The sequence below is a fragment of the Narcine bancroftii genome, chromosome 2 (genome assembly GCF_036971445.1).
Source record: "Narcine bancroftii isolate sNarBan1 chromosome 2, sNarBan1.hap1, whole genome shotgun sequence".
Classification (NCBI taxonomy): domain Eukaryota; kingdom Metazoa; phylum Chordata; class Chondrichthyes; order Torpediniformes; family Narcinidae; genus Narcine; species Narcine bancroftii.
The window spans coordinates 183,839,261-183,855,939 of record NC_091470.1 but is presented as its reverse complement, the minus strand read 5'-3'; the positions used below and the strand labels follow the sequence as shown (position 1 = coordinate 183,855,939).

The 16,679-nt window shown below is 39.0% G+C and overlaps 1 long non-coding RNA gene across 2 annotated transcripts; it reads left to right on the top strand.

Moving 5' to 3' along the window:
* Positions 1–7,374: 7,374 nt before the first annotated feature.
* LOC138752540 (uncharacterized) lies at positions 7,375–15,559 on the top strand. Of its 2 annotated transcripts, none has more exons than XR_011350728.1 (3): positions 7,375–7,433; positions 8,129–8,292; positions 15,162–15,559. It is a non-coding gene; the product is annotated as an uncharacterized lncRNA (long non-coding RNA). The 2 variants fall into 2 exon arrangements; XR_011350729.1 differs by having other exon boundaries at positions 7,382–7,433; positions 8,132–8,292.
* The last annotated feature ends 1,120 nt before the right edge of the window (positions 15,560–16,679 follow it).

Sequence of the window (16,679 nt, the reverse complement as noted above, 5' to 3'; positions counted from 1 at the left end):
CTTGCCAGCTTGACCCTCTGGAACCGATGTATATGTGTCTCCTCTTTCACTCCCCTCCAACACTGAGACCAAAGCCTGTCTTTTCTTCTGCTCTCTCTGCCTGCGAAGATCATATGACCTTCCAGACAGTAAATGCTCTTTTCCTGTCAAAGCTTATAGTGCCTTTTGTTACATTTGTAACCTTTTGCAATCAACTCTCCACCATGAGTCCCTGAGCCCTCTGCAAAAAATCGGTGTTTTGAAGTGTTTGTGCGTGACCTGCCCTAACAAACCTTTCCCAATTTATCTGCCAGAAACTTCTACATACTCTGGAAAATGATTTGTTTCACGGGGATTACAAAATCGGGGATGAATCCGAGAAAAGATGAGTTGAAATTGGAAACGAACTGGTGAAAAGGTTCGAACTCTCTGCTTAATTTTGACAGCCGAATTACTTGAAAGAACCGAAAGAGGACAAAGAATATGATATTTCACCCCTTTTTTCACTTCATCCCGGAATCTCTACTGTGTCCACACATGGACATATTTAATTGCCAGGTACAGTGACTTCGAGGCGCCGACTGCAAAAGCGCTGATGAGCTTGAAAGATTGGTCCATGATCGGAACCGGTGTCCACAAAAATGTAACGAAAGTCCCAGAGATGGCGAAGAGTAAAATAATGGACGTCTTCCTGTTCGTCATCTCGGGATCAGGGAACTCACGATCCCCGCGGCGCTTAAAGTCCTCCGAGCTATGCTGACCAATAAAATGTGTCGGACGGTGAGAGTATTTAACAGTAAGATCAGCGATAGGGGCACTCGTGGTACCATGAGTTTAGTCAACCATCTGGAAGTCTTCCATGCTGGTGAAGAGTTAAATCGTGTTACAGTACGGCAGCCCCTTCGGACGTCATCCACAGTTTATTCGGGTTCACAGCAGAAATAAACTGAAATCTGCAACTGAAAGCTCAGCAGACCCACAGCCTTAATTGTTGGCAACAAATGGCAATGAAGCGGACAATTGTGAATGATGCCTGGGCCAGTCGGAGAAATGCACACTGGTACTCTGTAGGACGGCTCCAAGACGGGTGGTGGAGGTAGGCGCCAGGAAGGAACGCGGAAAATTATAGAGGAAGACGTTACCCAACGTAACCTTAAACACGCAGACCATTGTGTCTGCCACTGACATGGTTACAATGTAACGGATCACTCCTTTGGAGAGGCTGCGCATTCCCCTGGACAGGACCACAACGGAGAGCAGGTTGGCTACAACAAGACGTTAAAAAAGAAAACGACCATCAAAACAGCCCAATAGCTTTAACATGATTTTAACAACAGAGTCTCTGGAAATAACAACCAGATTTCCTGTATATGATGAGGTTGATGAAATTACACTGGCGCCACGGAAAGGAAAGCATTGCAAATTCTCCACTTCCTCAGAAGCGGACGAAATTCGTCAACCAGTCATTATCACTGTCCTTTGTGCGCAGATGCACAATCGTAAATATCCAGTCCGGCTTATCATAAATAGGTTTGGAAGCTGTTCAACTCGGGGACTCAAGTAACTACGGCCAGGGCCATCAAGAAAGCCAACCACCCGTCCGTCCATCCATACCTCCTGGCGCCTTGTGGATAAATATTCAATGTACATGTTAAAGTAACAATTCCACCCTGACCGCCCTCTCTCCTTCTTCATCCCGTCAGGTGGAATATGCGTGAGTTGGAAAAAAAAACTCTTCACACTCGATTTTTGCTGTCAGACACTTAAACAGACCTTTGTAAGTGCTTCTTTTTTAATTTTTTTTTATTTTTCACACCATAAACCACATTAACCATGATATATTCTTTTACCTTTTCAAATATATACAGTGCCCTTTTCTCCCATCCCACCCTCCCTACCTCCCCCTCCCGTCCATTTAAAGTACAAAATCTAGGATACATTAAACCAGTCAAACGATGTTGTCATTCAATAAAAATAAACAAGAAATTCCACTGAGTCAATTCTTTTCATTTCCTTCTCCTTTCGTTAATTTAGGTAGTGAATGTCCCCGGTAGGTTTTCGCTATTGTGTTTCATGTAAGGCTCCCATATTTGTTCAAATATTTCAATATTATTTATTAAACTATATGTTATTTTTTCTAATGGAATACATTTTTTCATTTCTATATACCATTGTTGTATTTTCAAATTATCTTCCGATTTCCAGGTTGACATAATACATTTTTTTGCTACGGCTAGAGCTATCTTAACAAATCTTTTTTGTGCACCATCCAAATCAATTCCAAATTCTTTGTTTTTTATGTTACTTAGGAGGAAGGTCTCTGGATTCTTTGGTATATTGTTTTCTGTAATTTTATTTAATATTTGGTTTAGATCTTCCCAAAATTTTTCTACTTTCTCACATGTCCAGATTGCATGAATTGTTGTTCCCATTTCTTTTTTTACATCGAAACATCTATCAGATACTGTTGGGTCCCATTTATTTAACTTTTGAGGTGTAATGTATAGCCTGTGTATCCAGTTATATTGTATCATACGTAACCTCGTATTTATTGTATTTCTCATCGTTCCAGAACATAACTTCTCCCATGTTTCATTTTTTAATCTTTATATTTAAATCTTGTTCCCATTTTTGTTTAGTTTTACCATTCGTTTCCTCATTCTCCTTTTATTGCAGTTTAATATACATATTTGTTATAAATCTTTTGATTATCATTGTATCTGTAATCACATATTCAAAGTTACTTCCCTTTGGTAACCTCAGACTGCTTCCTAATTTGTCCTTCAAGTAGGATCTCAATTGGTAATATGCCAGCTCTGTATCTTGAGTTATATTGTATTTATCTTTCATTTGTTCAAAGGATAATAATCTATTTCCTGAAAAACAATTTTCTATTCTTTTGATCCCTTTTTTCTCCCATTCTCTAAAGGAAAGGTTGTCTATTGTAAAAGGGAGTAACTTGTTTTGCGTCAATATTAGTTTTGGTAATTGATAATTTGTTTTATTTCTTTCTACATGAATCTTCTTCCAAATATTGAGTAGATGATGTAATACTGGAGAACTTCTATGTTGTACCAAATTTTCATCCCATTTATATAATATGTGTTCAGGTATATTTTCCCCTATTTTATCTAATTCTAATCTAGTCCAATCTGGCTTTTCGCTTGTTTGATAAAAATCTGATAGTTATCTTAATTGTACGGCTCTATAATAATTTTTAAAGTTTGGCAGTTGTAAGCCTCCTTGTTTATAGCGTTCTGTTAATTTATCTAGTGCTTTCCTCGGTTTCCCCCCTTTCCATAAAAAATTCCTTATTATTTTCTTTAACTCCTTGAAGAAGTTCTCTGTCAGGTGTATTGGCAATGCCTGAAATAAGTATAATATCCATGGAAAAATGTTCATTTTAATACAGTTTATCCTTCCTATTAGTGTTAGTGGTAAATCTTTCCAATGCTCTAAATCGTCCTGTAATTTTTTCATTAGTGGATAATAATCGAGTTTATATAGTTGGCCGAGATTTTTATTTATTTGTATACCTAGGTATCGTATTGCTTGCATTTGCCATCTGAATGGTGATTCCTTCTTAAATTTTGAGAAATCCGCATTATTCATAGGCATTGCTTCACTTTTATTTACGTTAATCTTGTAACCCGACACTTCTCCATATTCCTTCAATTTCTTATATAATTCATTTATTGATAGTTCTGGTTCTGTTAAGTATACTATAACATCATCCGCAAATAAACTGATTTTATATTCCTTGTCTTTTATTTTTATCCCTTTTATATTATTCTCTGTTCTTATCAATTCTGCTAGTGGTTCTATAGCTAACGCGAACAATAAAGGTGATAGTGGGCATCCCTGTTGTGTTGACCTGCTTAAGTTAAATTGCTTTGATACATATCCATTTACTGTCACTTTCGCCAATGGTCCCTTATATAATGCTTTAATCCAATTAATATACTTCTCTGGTAAACTGAATTTTTGCAATACTTTGAATAAATAATTCCATTCTACTCCGTCAAAGGCCATCTCGGCGTCTAAAGCAACTGCTACTGTTGGCGCTTTACTCCCTTCTACTGCATGAATTAAGTTAATAAATTTATAAATATTGTCTGTTGTGCGTCTTTTTTTAATAAGTCCAGTTTGGTCTAGATTTACCATTTTCGGTATATACTCTGGTAATCTGTTTGCTAATAGTTTAGCTATTATCTTATAATCTGTGTTAAGTAAAGATATTGGTCTATATGACGTTGGTGCGAGTGGATCTTTCCCTTGCTTTAGCATTACTGTAATTATTGCTGTTTTACATGAATCTGGTAAGCTTTGTGTTTTATCAATCTGGTTGATTACTTCCAGGAGGGGAGGAATTAATAAATCTTTAAATGTTTTATAGAATTCTATCGGGAATCCATCCTCTCCTGGTGTATTCTTATTTGGTAATTTTTTATTATCTCTTGTATTTCTACTATTCCAAATGGTTCAGTTAATTTATTTTGTTCCTTTATTTGTAGTTTTGGTAGTTCAATTTTAGTTAGAAATTCATCTATTTTCCCTTCTTTCCCTTCGTTTTCAGTTTGGTATAATTGTTCATAGAATTCTCTAAAGTTTTCCTTGATCTCCTTTGGATTATATGTGATTTGTTTGTCTTTTTACTTGATGCCAATACCATTTTCTTAGCTTGTTCTGTCTTAAGCTGCCATGCTAGAATTTTGTGCGTTTTTTCCCCTAGTTCATAATATTTCTGTTTTGTCTTCATTATATTCTTCTCCACCTTATATGTTTGTAGTGTTTCATATTTTATTTTTTTACCTGCCAATTCTCTTCTTTTAGTTGTATCTTCCTTCATTGCTAATTCTTTTTCTATATTTACTATTTCCCTTTCCAACTGCTCTGTTTCCTGATTATAGTCCTTCTTCATCTTGGTTACATAACTTATTATTTGCCCTCTAATGAACGCTTTCATTGCATCCCATAGTATTAACTTATCTTTCACTGATTCCGTGTTTATTTCACAATACATTTTAATTTGTCTTTCAATGAATTCTCTAAAATCCTGCCTTTTGAGTAACATGGAGTTTAATCTCCATCTATACATTCTTGGAGGGATGTCCTCTAACTTTATTGTCAATATTAAGGGTGAATGGTCCGATAATATTCTAGCTTTATATTCTGTTTTTCTTACTCTATCTTGCATACGAGCTGATAACAAAAATAGGTCTATTCTTGTGTATGTTTTATGTCTAGCCGAGTAATATGAATATTCCTTTTCCTTTGGGTGTTGTTTCCTCCATATATACAAAAGTTGCATTTCTTCCATCGATTTAATTATAAATTTGGTTACTTTGTTCTTTCTGTTAATTTTTTTCCCAGTTTTGTCCATATTTGAATCCACATTTTTGGTTGAAATCTCCTCCTATTAATATGTTCCCTTGCGTATCTGCTATCTTCAAAAAAATATCTTGCATAAACTTTTGATCTTCTTCGTTAGGTGAATATACATTGAGTAGATTCCAAAACTCCGAATATATCTGACTTTTTATCATTACATATCTCCCTCCTGGATCTATTATTTCTTCTTCTATTTTAATTGACACATTTTTACTAATTAATATAGCTACTCCTTTTGCTTTTGAATTATACGACGCTGCTGTTACGTGTCCTACCCAATCTCTCTTTAATTTCTTGTGCTCCAATTCAGTTAAATGTGTTTCTTGCACAAATGCTATATCAATTTTTTCTTTTTTCAGTAAATTTAGCAGTTTCTTCCTTTTCATTTGGTTATGTATTCCGTTAATATTTAAAGTCATATAGTTCAGCGTAGCCATTTTATACTTTGTTTATCTTCCCTTTCCGTTTCTCCATCATTACCTTTCCTTCTTATCCATTTCTGCTTTCTTGTTTTGAACTCTTTATAAGACAACATTTCTAAAACATCAAACATTTTCCCTATACTCCAATTTAAAACTTTAACCCCAATCTCCCCTCCCCCTCCTGAGTTGTCCTTTATTCCTTGTCGGACAACCACATCTCCCCTCTCCATTTGGATTTGCGAATTCACTCGCAAACGTCAGCTGATTTTGCAGTGACCGTAACTCCTCCCCACCCAGCCCCCCAGAAAAGAGTTCAATTTTCATATGTAACAAAGGTCACTCTTTTAATTCCCTCCTTATTCCCTCTATTCCATTTCCCTCCCTTATTAATTCTTGTCTATACTCTATATATTTTCCTCTAAATATAGATACATTCATGTATGCACACTATATATATATATATATATACACACATATACCCCTTTACACACATACATATAGATCGTGGTCATTTTTATTCTTATTACATGTCTTCATCTCTCTGCTTGTTTTGTAATTGTTCTGCAAATGTCCTTGCTTCCTCTGGATCCGAGAATAGTCTGTTTTGTTGCCCTGGAATAATTATTTTAAGTACCGTTGGGTACCTTAACATAAATTTATATCCTTTTTTCCATAAGATCGTTTTCGCTGTATTGAACTCCTTCCTCTTCTTCAGGAGTTCAAAACTTATGTCTGGATACAAAAATATTTTTTGACCTTTATATTCCATTGGCTTTTTGTCCTCTCTTACTTTCTTCATTGCTTTCTCCAATATATTTTCTCTTGTTGTATATCTTAAGAATTTTACTAAAATGGATCTTGGTTTTTGCTGCGGTTGTGGTTTCGGGACTAAAGTTTTATGTGCCCTCTCTATTTCCATTTCTTCCTGTAATTCTGGGCTTCCCAGGACCCTGGGGATCCAATTTTTATAAATTCTCTCATATTCTTGCCTTCTTCATCTTCCTTAAGGCCCACTATCTTTATATTATTTCTTCTATTATAGTTTTCTATCATATCTATCTTCTGAGCTAACAGCTCCTGTGCTTCTTTAGCTTTTTTATTAGATTCTTCTAATTTCTTTTTTAAGTCTTTTACTTCCATATCTACAAATGTTTCTCGTTTCTCCATATTTTCCACTCTTTTTGCCAATTCTGATATGGCCACTTCCATTTTATTCATTCTTTCTTCTGCATTCTTAATTTTTCTTTTTATCTCATGAAATTCTTGTAATTGCCATTCTTTCACTTATTCCATATATTCTTTAAAAAAATACATCCATTGTCTTGCCTTTCTCTTCTTCATCCACTTCTTTCTGTTCTTCTTCTTCTTCTTCCTCTGGATTGACCATCTGTTGTTTCCTTGTTTTCTTTTTACCCTCTTCTTTGTTGTTGTCGTTATTGTCTGTGTTCTGCACCTGCTGCTGTGCTGCAGGTGTCTCTCTCAGCTGTGGAGATCGACTCCGCAGCTGCTCCCCCTCCCGTCAGTGTGTTTTTTCATGCGCATCGCGCATGCGCGATTGCGCACTTTTACTCGGCTCTGCTCACCATTTTTGTAGTCCTGAAGGAGCGGGCCTCTCTCTCCGCGGCGGGCCTCTTCGGACAGGTAAGGCCTTCACCTTCTTCTTCCGACGTCTTTCCTTCTTCTTTTCTTCCCGTTGTTTTTGGTTTTTCTTTCTTCGCTGCCATTTTCTTCACACTTTTACTTTCACCTTGTTTTGGTTTTTAAGTTTGTATCTTTGCTTTTTCTCTATCTTTTTTTTAACTTTTCTGGAGAGGGCTGGAGTTCCCCAACCGGCCACTACTCCATCACGTGACTCCCTCCCCTTGCACTGCTTCCAGGCAGCTCTGTCTTTAACATGACATTCTGTCCCATTATTGAAACATTATCACCTACATTAATTGTTTTCCTTGCACTGCCTGCTCTATTATTTGTGGGTTGATTTTGCTGGATAGCACGTAAAACAACCCCTTTTCACTTTTTTCCATACACGTGACGATAAACAGTTCAAGACATTGCTATAGTTCCGGTCGCCTCCTTATAGGATGTGGACGCACTGGAGAGGGTTCAAAGGTGTTGCCTGGATTGGAGAACATGTCATATGAAGGAAGGCTGACAGAGCTGGGGCTTTTTATCTTTGCAGTGACGGAGCGATAGAGGTGAATTATTGAGGGTCTAAAACATTATCAGTGGTTTAGATGGGGTGGAGAGCAAACACGAAAATGCGGAGACGTGAAAGAATGATGGACCTTCCTTTTGTATGTAAGATGTGATGAAATTTATTTGTACCACTGTTCCAGCAGGGTACGCTGGTGATAATTCTGCAGGGATTTCGTATCACAGGCCTGGGTAAAATCACCGACTTTGATTTGAAGTGAAGAGGGGTGGACCGTCGCTCATTACTGAACACGTCATGCAGCTCCGCAAATGCCTCTTATTGTCGTCTGGCTGAAGATTAGCTCCGGTGAGACCCACTAATGAGAAATTTAAGGGTACGCTGAAGGGGTGGCATTTGATGTTCGATTTGCTCGAAGGCAGTGGAATAGGAGGTCGACGGAACCTTACCGTCCGTGTTCCAGCCGGTATTAATTGAAAAACCATACTGTGCCCTTTATCTTTGCCAAAAGCCAGGTTCCAGTCCAATATTGACTGGCGAAAATCTCTTGTCAGATCGCGGCATTCATTTTGTTCTCTATTTGTCTCATTAGTCTCACCTCTCTCTGCTTTGCTCCGAGGTGGTCGGTATGGTAAAGAGTTGACAATACCCCGAAATAACGCCAAACAGGAACCACGCATTAGAAACACATACCAAGAATGCCGACAATTGCAAGAATAGGGTAGAAGTTTTTCATGCAACTTTTGAGTATAGGAACGATTGCTGTGTAGCCACAATTAAAGGACACCTTTTTCCACTGGGACATTAAAAAAAATTAACCAACTTTATTTATATTATTAAGAATGTACAAATATATATATGAAAAGCAAAATCCATAATTACAGAGTTGTATTAATAAAGTACTTAACCATAAATTAGTAATTTAGTAATGCATTCATCCCCTCCCCTTCACCCACAAAAAACCCATAACTAACCCTGCAACTACATAATATTATAATGGAGCCTTTTACAAAGAATATTAAGTAACTTAATATAACATAAAAAAATTAAAAATATAATATTTAAAATGTAATAATATCCATCGATTTTAGATCTCGTTCCCACATTTTAATAAAATAAGAATAATTGTTATGCAAGTTTTATGTTATTTTTCTAAATGCGTATATGATTTCAATTCATTATGCCATCTTTGAATATTAATTACTACATCGTCCTTCCATTTTACTGCTGCACATTTTGTAGCCACAGCTAAAGCCAAACGAATAAATGCAATTTGAATTTTATCAAATTTCAAACCACTTAATACTTCATAGAACCCAATAAAAATAATAAAGGATCAAGTAACAATGCATATTATACAAATGTTCCAAAAATTGTCTAACTTATAACCAGAAGTTCTGCATCTTGTCACACAACCAGACAGAATGTAATAAAGTCCCTTTTCTGTTCCACATCGAAAACATAAATCCGAATCAATAAATCCATATATTTTCAATTTCTCCGGCGTCAAATATATTTAATGTTGATATTTATAATTAACCAAATTATACCTCACATTAAACAATTTAGTGACTGTATTTTCCTCACATCTTTAACCAATCTTCCTCTAAAATAACCACTTGCAAGTCCTCCACCAATTTATTTTTAAACATATTACGTTTATTCAACTTCTCTTGTAACAAACTATACATTTCCGATATAAATTCTATCTTCAAAGGGTCTGTAATTAATATTTGAAACATAGTTAAATTAGGAAGTTAATTTCTTGCTCCAAATTTTGTCTTAAAAAAGCTCGCATTTGATAACAAACCAACAAAGTGTTCGATGATATTTAAAAATTTTCATGCAATTTTCAAAACAATCTTCTCCCCTTCGAATACCTTTCGGAGTCCATTCTTTCCACAGGGACATTCAATTACATAACATCTCCACAGATTCGATTGAGCAAAAAGGCCAAGTTATTTCTAAATTAATAAACCGAGTTAGCTTTTAGCAATTGACATGAGCGATAGCAAAAACAATATGCTGTTGTGTGCTCCGGAACAAGGACAGTCAGGCCAGGCGGCGAAGATCGCAGCATAAATAAAGTTACCAGGAATGCCGACAATGGCAAGAATGGGATAGAAGATCTCCGTGGCGTCCATTCGGGACACCTTTTGAGGATAGGAACGATTCCTGTACAGCATAGTGAAGCTTTTATAAAGATCGAGGAAAGAAAAAAAGGAGATACATCCATCAATAACATAATTAAATGCAACGGAATAGGATAACAACACTACAACGGGCCGCAGCGAGTTCAAAACCTTGACCCATATAATCCAAATTGGAGCTCCACATTTTCCTACATGAAAGATAATTATCACGTAAATTATGTTATCTTTTCCAAGGGAATGCACATGCCATCAGGATCAGATTCAGGATTTAATGGCTTGAACAAGTCATGAAATATGGTGTTTTGTGGCAGCGTCGGAGCGCAAACAAACATCTTTTAAATTCTCTCTGTATTGCAGTCTGATTGTTTACACTCGTTATGTATTTACAGTTCTTTATTTCTTCACATGTTTTGGCTATGTACAGTTTTTTGCACCACCAGTAAGTGGAAATCCTTCCTCGCCCTGAGAAAAAAAAATAATCTCGGGGTTGTAATTTTTAATTAAATGTATATTTAGACATACAGCCCGGTAACTGACCATTTCGGACCACGTGCCCGTTCACCTTGGTTTACACCGCATTAACTGAGAGCCCAGGTACGTTTTTGAAGGGTGGGATGAAACCTGTGCCTCCGGATAAAAGCCATGAGACAGGGAAGAATGTAGAGACTCGTTACAGACAGCGAGATATCACCTCAGGTCTGGTCCAAATCGCTAGCGTTAACCGGAACGCCAACTGTACCGCCCCATGTCATGAAATGCATTAACTCCGACAATAAATCTGGGGTATGGGATCCCTACTGGTTTGTTTTAAGACAACGCAATCGCATCCTCTTTGTAAATGTGACAACAAATCAGAATTCGAATTTGAACTGTTGATTTACATGGGAAATCTTTGGTTCATGCGACATTGAATGTTTGGCTCCATTGTTTACACTGGCCAGCAATCCACCGGTCATCTTTCGGACAATAGCACTGCTTTGGTATCGCCTTCTAATCATATAATATTCTGAAGTTAATTTGAATTCAAGGTCAGAAAGGAAAATTTATTCCGAATCTCGGAGTGGCCCTGCGTGTTCGTTAATATAAAGCATAATTATTTTAGAGCATAGAACATTAAGTGCATGTTCTCTGGCTCACAATGTTGCCCAGACCGATGTGAACCTACTCCTCAACCATTTAATCTTTCATAAACCATGGTAAAGAGAGGGACACGGCGACATGGGGAGGGGGTGTTGATGGAAATCCGAAGTCGATATTGATGTAATCTTCTTGAGACGGAATACAAGGTAGTGTTCCTCTAATTTTCGGGTGGCTTTCATTTCGCAGTCTTGAGGATTAATTGGTGTTGGAATTGTGTGTGTGTGTGTGTGTGTGTGTGTGTGTGTGTGTGTGTGTGTGTGTGTGTGTGTTTGTGTGTGTGTGTGTGTTTGTGTGTGAGAGAGTGTTTGTGTGTGTGTGAGTGTGTGTGAGAGAGAGAATGTGTGTGTGTGTGACTGTGTGTGTGAGTGTGTGTGTGACTGTGTGTGTGACTGTGAGTGTTTGTGTGAGTGTGTGTGTGAGTGTGTGCGTGAGTGTGTGTGTGTGTGTGTGTGTGTGTGTTTCTGTGTGTGCGTGTGTGTCTGTGTGTGGCTTCCTTTGTTTTACGGGGCTTAACGATACTGGGGTTGATTCAGTGATTGTACGAGAGTCGTAACGGGAAACGAAGTGGGGAAGAGGGCTATCGGATTCATTGTCGCTCCCTAACTGCTTTGAAAAACTGAACAAATGGGTATTTTACCAGTTTCTTCACTTCCTCCCGAAATCTCCTCTGTGTCAATGCATAAACACAAGTGTTTGTGCAGCAGCTGAAATACATTAGCAGAATCGTGATTCTAATCGCCAGATACAGTGACCATTGCTTAATTCGGGACATCCTCGCAGGTTGAAGGGACTGCACTGTGCTCCGATGTTCCTTGTGTTCCCAACGAGTTCTGCAGCATCCGCGGAGAGATATGGGCAGAGAACGTTTCGGCTCGTGACCTCTAAGTGAGGAATGTCGTACAGAATCATATAAGCTATGATTTGTGATATATAGTTAGTAGATGCGGCCACCAGTCCAGTTTCTAATCGGTAAATAGGAAGATATAATCAATTAAATGGATACAAAATAAAAATAATATGACTGATCTACATTGCACTGTATTAAATACCCTTGAATCTCCTAATCATAGAATTGAAAAGCATTCGTTCAGCCCATCTAATCCATGCTGAAACATTATATTTCATAGCTCCAAATGACTTATAACAGAACCATATCTCTGCATATTATATTCCTCCTTTCCAAAATATTCTTAAATGTCATAATTGAGCCTGCATTCACCATTTAATCTGGCAGCTCGATCACCCTCTCACAACCTGTTACCATATTCCCCCGATTCGGCCTCTAAGTATCTCACTTTTCAACTTCAACCGATTTCCTTGACTTATGGTCTCATCGAACGTCTGTGGGGTAATCCTGCTTGCATGTACTTAGGATATACCGCTCATATACTCTGTATTACTTCAGCGTTTATTCTCCGGTGTTGAGAGGACAAAGGTCTAAACAGGTTTCTCGTTTCCCTCGAACTCGGATCCTCTTGTCCCGGCAACACCCATTGTAGACGTTTGCTGCCTGTTTTCAATCTTTTTTGATGTATGTTCTGTAGTTGGCTGACTCAAATTGCCCACAGTAATCCAAACTTGCACTGATCAATGTTTAACATGTCACAGAAATTTTCTTCATTCTCCTTCAAATGAACAGGGCCTTTGCCTCGACGGGAGGGAATTCCAGAGATCTCCATCTCTGGGTGCTTAATGTTCGAAGGATGGGAGAAAAATATCTCCGTCTCATCAATCTTCTTCGCAATGGGAGAAGGGTGAAGAGAGAGTGGCTGGCGGGAGATGGGGATGATCATATATTGTGTGTTTACACAAGGCTGTTGGAAGTCTTGGTAGAAGTTATCAATGGGAATGCTACATGCCACTGGAAGTTCAGATAAATTCAAATCCCGGTTTAGTGAATCTGAAGGAAATTAAGTTTCAAGTCCGATGTGTTTGAACGGTGTCGCGGGTCACACAGTGAGCGATCAGAAGGAAAAAGGATGCAGCATAAAAGAGGGGGTGAACTAAACTTGGGGTCATCTCTCGATATCCATTAAATAGTTCCTCAAAGGGACCGTCTATGTTTTATGCATTTAATAGAAGGGTTCTTGCCGAATCGTGAGCACGATTTCTCTGTTGGAGAAAGTGCAAGTGAAGCACCTTTAATTTGAAAGTAGGTTTGTACCCCTGATAATTGTAAGGTGAGATGGCGTGGTGTAAATCTAAAAGCCACTCCCTCAGTGCCAGTCAGACCAAAACGTTGATTGTAGCCGTCGGGGCCTGGATATCATGGGCACCGTTGTGTTACCAGGTGTATATATCAGCAGTGGCATGTCTTGCTGCAACTATGTCGATCCAATTGTGAAGAAAGTGCAGCCGCGTCTCTCTTTTCCCGGAATCTGGGAAAATTTGGAAGGTCACGTGCATACCTCTGTTTCTGAATACTTTATTTAAAATATTGAACCACATTACATTCAAATATACTCAAATAGAATAATTCGTACACAAAAAAATATAATAATTCGTACTCAACTTCAAAGGATGGGTCAGTGGTTTTGAAACTATGTGTGAAGTTGGAATTTAGACTTTGGAGCTACCACAATTCGATTTAATGGGGCGTTCTACTGATAGGGCTTTGATCTGACATCAACCATGTTGACGGAAGGCCCATTGAGTGGAATCGCAGTTCCAGACGGTCGACTATTGTTATTCTCCCAATGATACTGTTGGCCAACTCCTGTTCCTCCAATCCACGGTGGATCTGCAGGCTGCTGGATGTCGGGACTTCCACAGCTTGCAGTCTCTCAGAAGGAGATGGGATGCGGAGTTCAGCCGGAGGAGAAATCGTCAGGAATTCCTTAGGCTGTTAACGTGAATCACTGTGAGAAGATCGGTTTGCCAATATCCGTGTGGAAGCATTTTTCATTTTGATATCACGTGTGAATTTTTCGAGACTTTCCTTCTATAATACAACAGAGCAGTATAGGGCTTCCCTCTGGCTCGATTTGCATCTACCATGTAATAGATACGAAGGAACATTGTTCCCGTCTGCAACGTTGATAATTTATATTTTTTCTTTTTTCGCTCACTAACAGAGCCCATGAGTTCCTCGTGAAAATAAAACTGATTCACATGGCGGAGAAAGATTAGCTTCTCCCGACCAGCCCACTCCAGTCAAACATATTCCCATCCATAGTGGTCATACCTGCCTGCGTTTGGCCGCTGTCCCTCGAAACCACATTCTAGTCATGTATCAGTCTAAACGTTTCTGCACTGTTTCTATAGGGCCAGCCTCAAATAACCCATCCGGGAGCTCATTTCGGTCACCCCTCAGGATCAGAATCAGAATTTAATGTACTGAACAAGTCATGAAATACGGTGTTTTGCTGCTGCGTCGGAGCGCAAACTAACACTACATTCATTTTATGGCACTATAAAATATAACAAAATAGCGATAATAGAGCGCGAAAAGTAAGGCCGTGTCTTTTGTTCAATGAACATTCAGGAATCTGATGGCAGCGGGGAAGAATCTGTCCTTGTGCCGCTCAGGGCTCGTCTTTAGGCTCCTGTACACTCTCCCCGGTGGTTGTATTAGGGATAGGGTTAGTCCAAAGATCGTAATGTTTTGTTGCCTTTTCTCCATGGCACCTGAAATCTTTTTTGCGTCCATCCCTCTCTCCTACCCCCTCCAAACACCAACACACACACACACACACACACACACACACACACACACACACACACACACACACACACACACACACACACACACACACACACAGGCACACAAACTTGTTTGTATCTCTCCACTGTATCATTGTCTTCCTTATTGGACCATGTACTTAATTTTGCATTCGTTTGATAGTTTTAAATTCTCTCTGTATTGCAGTCTGATTGTTTACGCTCGTTATGTACTTACAGTTCTTTGTTTCTTTACATGTATAGGCTATGTACAGTTTTGCGCATCAACAATAAGTGGAAATTCAACCTCGCCCGCAGAAAAACATAATCTCGGGGATGAAATTTTAAATTAAATAATATTGAGACATACAGCCCGGTAACTGACCATTTCGGCCCACGTGACGGTTCCGCACGGTTTACACGCATTTAACCGACAGCCCGATACGTTTTTGAAAGATGAGAGGAAAGCAGAGCCCCCGGATTAAAGCCATGCAGATAAGTGGAGAATGTGAAGACTCGTAACGGACAATGGGGTTTCTAACTCAGGTCCGGTCCCGATCGCCAGCGTTGTTTTTGCGGTGCACTAAACGGATTGCCAACCGTACTGCCTATGTCATGTCATGCATTTAATCCGACAATAAATCTGATGTATGAGATCCTTACTGGTGTGTTGTAAGACAACTCAATCACATCATCTGTGTAAATGTGACAAATCAGAATTCGAATTTGAACCGTTGAATCACCTGGACAATCTTTGATTCATGTGCCATTGAATATTTGGCTCCATTGTTTGGACAATTACACTGGCCAGCAATCCACCAGTCAGCTTTCGGACAATAGCGATGCTTTTGCATCGGCTTCTTTTCATATAAATGTCTGATGTTAATTTGCATTCACAGTCAGACAGGAAAATTTATTTCGAAATTCTGAGTGGCCCAGAGTGTTCGTTAATATAAAGCATAAGTATTTTCGAGCATAAAACAGTTAGTGTATGTTCTTCGGACCACAACGAGCCGCCGACCTATGTGAACTTACTCCTCAACCATCTAATCTTTCAATACCTAACACCCACAACGAATCATGAGAAAGAAAGGGACACGGAGTCATGGGGAGTGGGCATCGACAGAAATCCGAAGTCGATATTGATGAAGTCTTCTTGAGAACACAAGGCAGTGTTCCTCCAATTTGCGGGAGGCTTTCATTGGGCAGTCATGAGGCCACATTGGTGTGGCAATGTTGTGTGTGTGTGTGAGAGTGAGTGAGAGAGAGTGTGAGTGTGTGTGACTGTGAGTGAGTGTGTGTGTGTGTGTGTGTGTGTGTGTGTGTGCGTGGGTGGGTGGATTTCTTTGTTTAACGGGGCTTAGCGATATTGGGATTGATTCAGTGATAGGAGAATTGTCGGAACGGGAAACGAACTGAGGAAGAGGGCAATCTGATTTATTGTCGCTCCCTAATTGGTTCGAAAAACTGAACAAGGACAGCAAATGGATATTTTACCAGTTTCTTCACTTCCTCCCGGAATCTCCTCTGTGTCAACGCATAAACACAAGTATTTGTGCAACAGCTGAAATACATTTGCAGAATCGTGATTCTAATGGGCAGATACAGTGACTTCGGGGCACCGACCGCGAAGGTTGAGGTGAGTGGGAATAATAGGTCAATGATCGTAACCGGTGTCCACAACGCTATGAAGATCCCAGAGATGGCGAAGAGCAAAATAATGGACGTCCTCCGGTTCGTCATCTCGGGATCAGGAACCTCACCGACCCCGCGGCGCCTCAA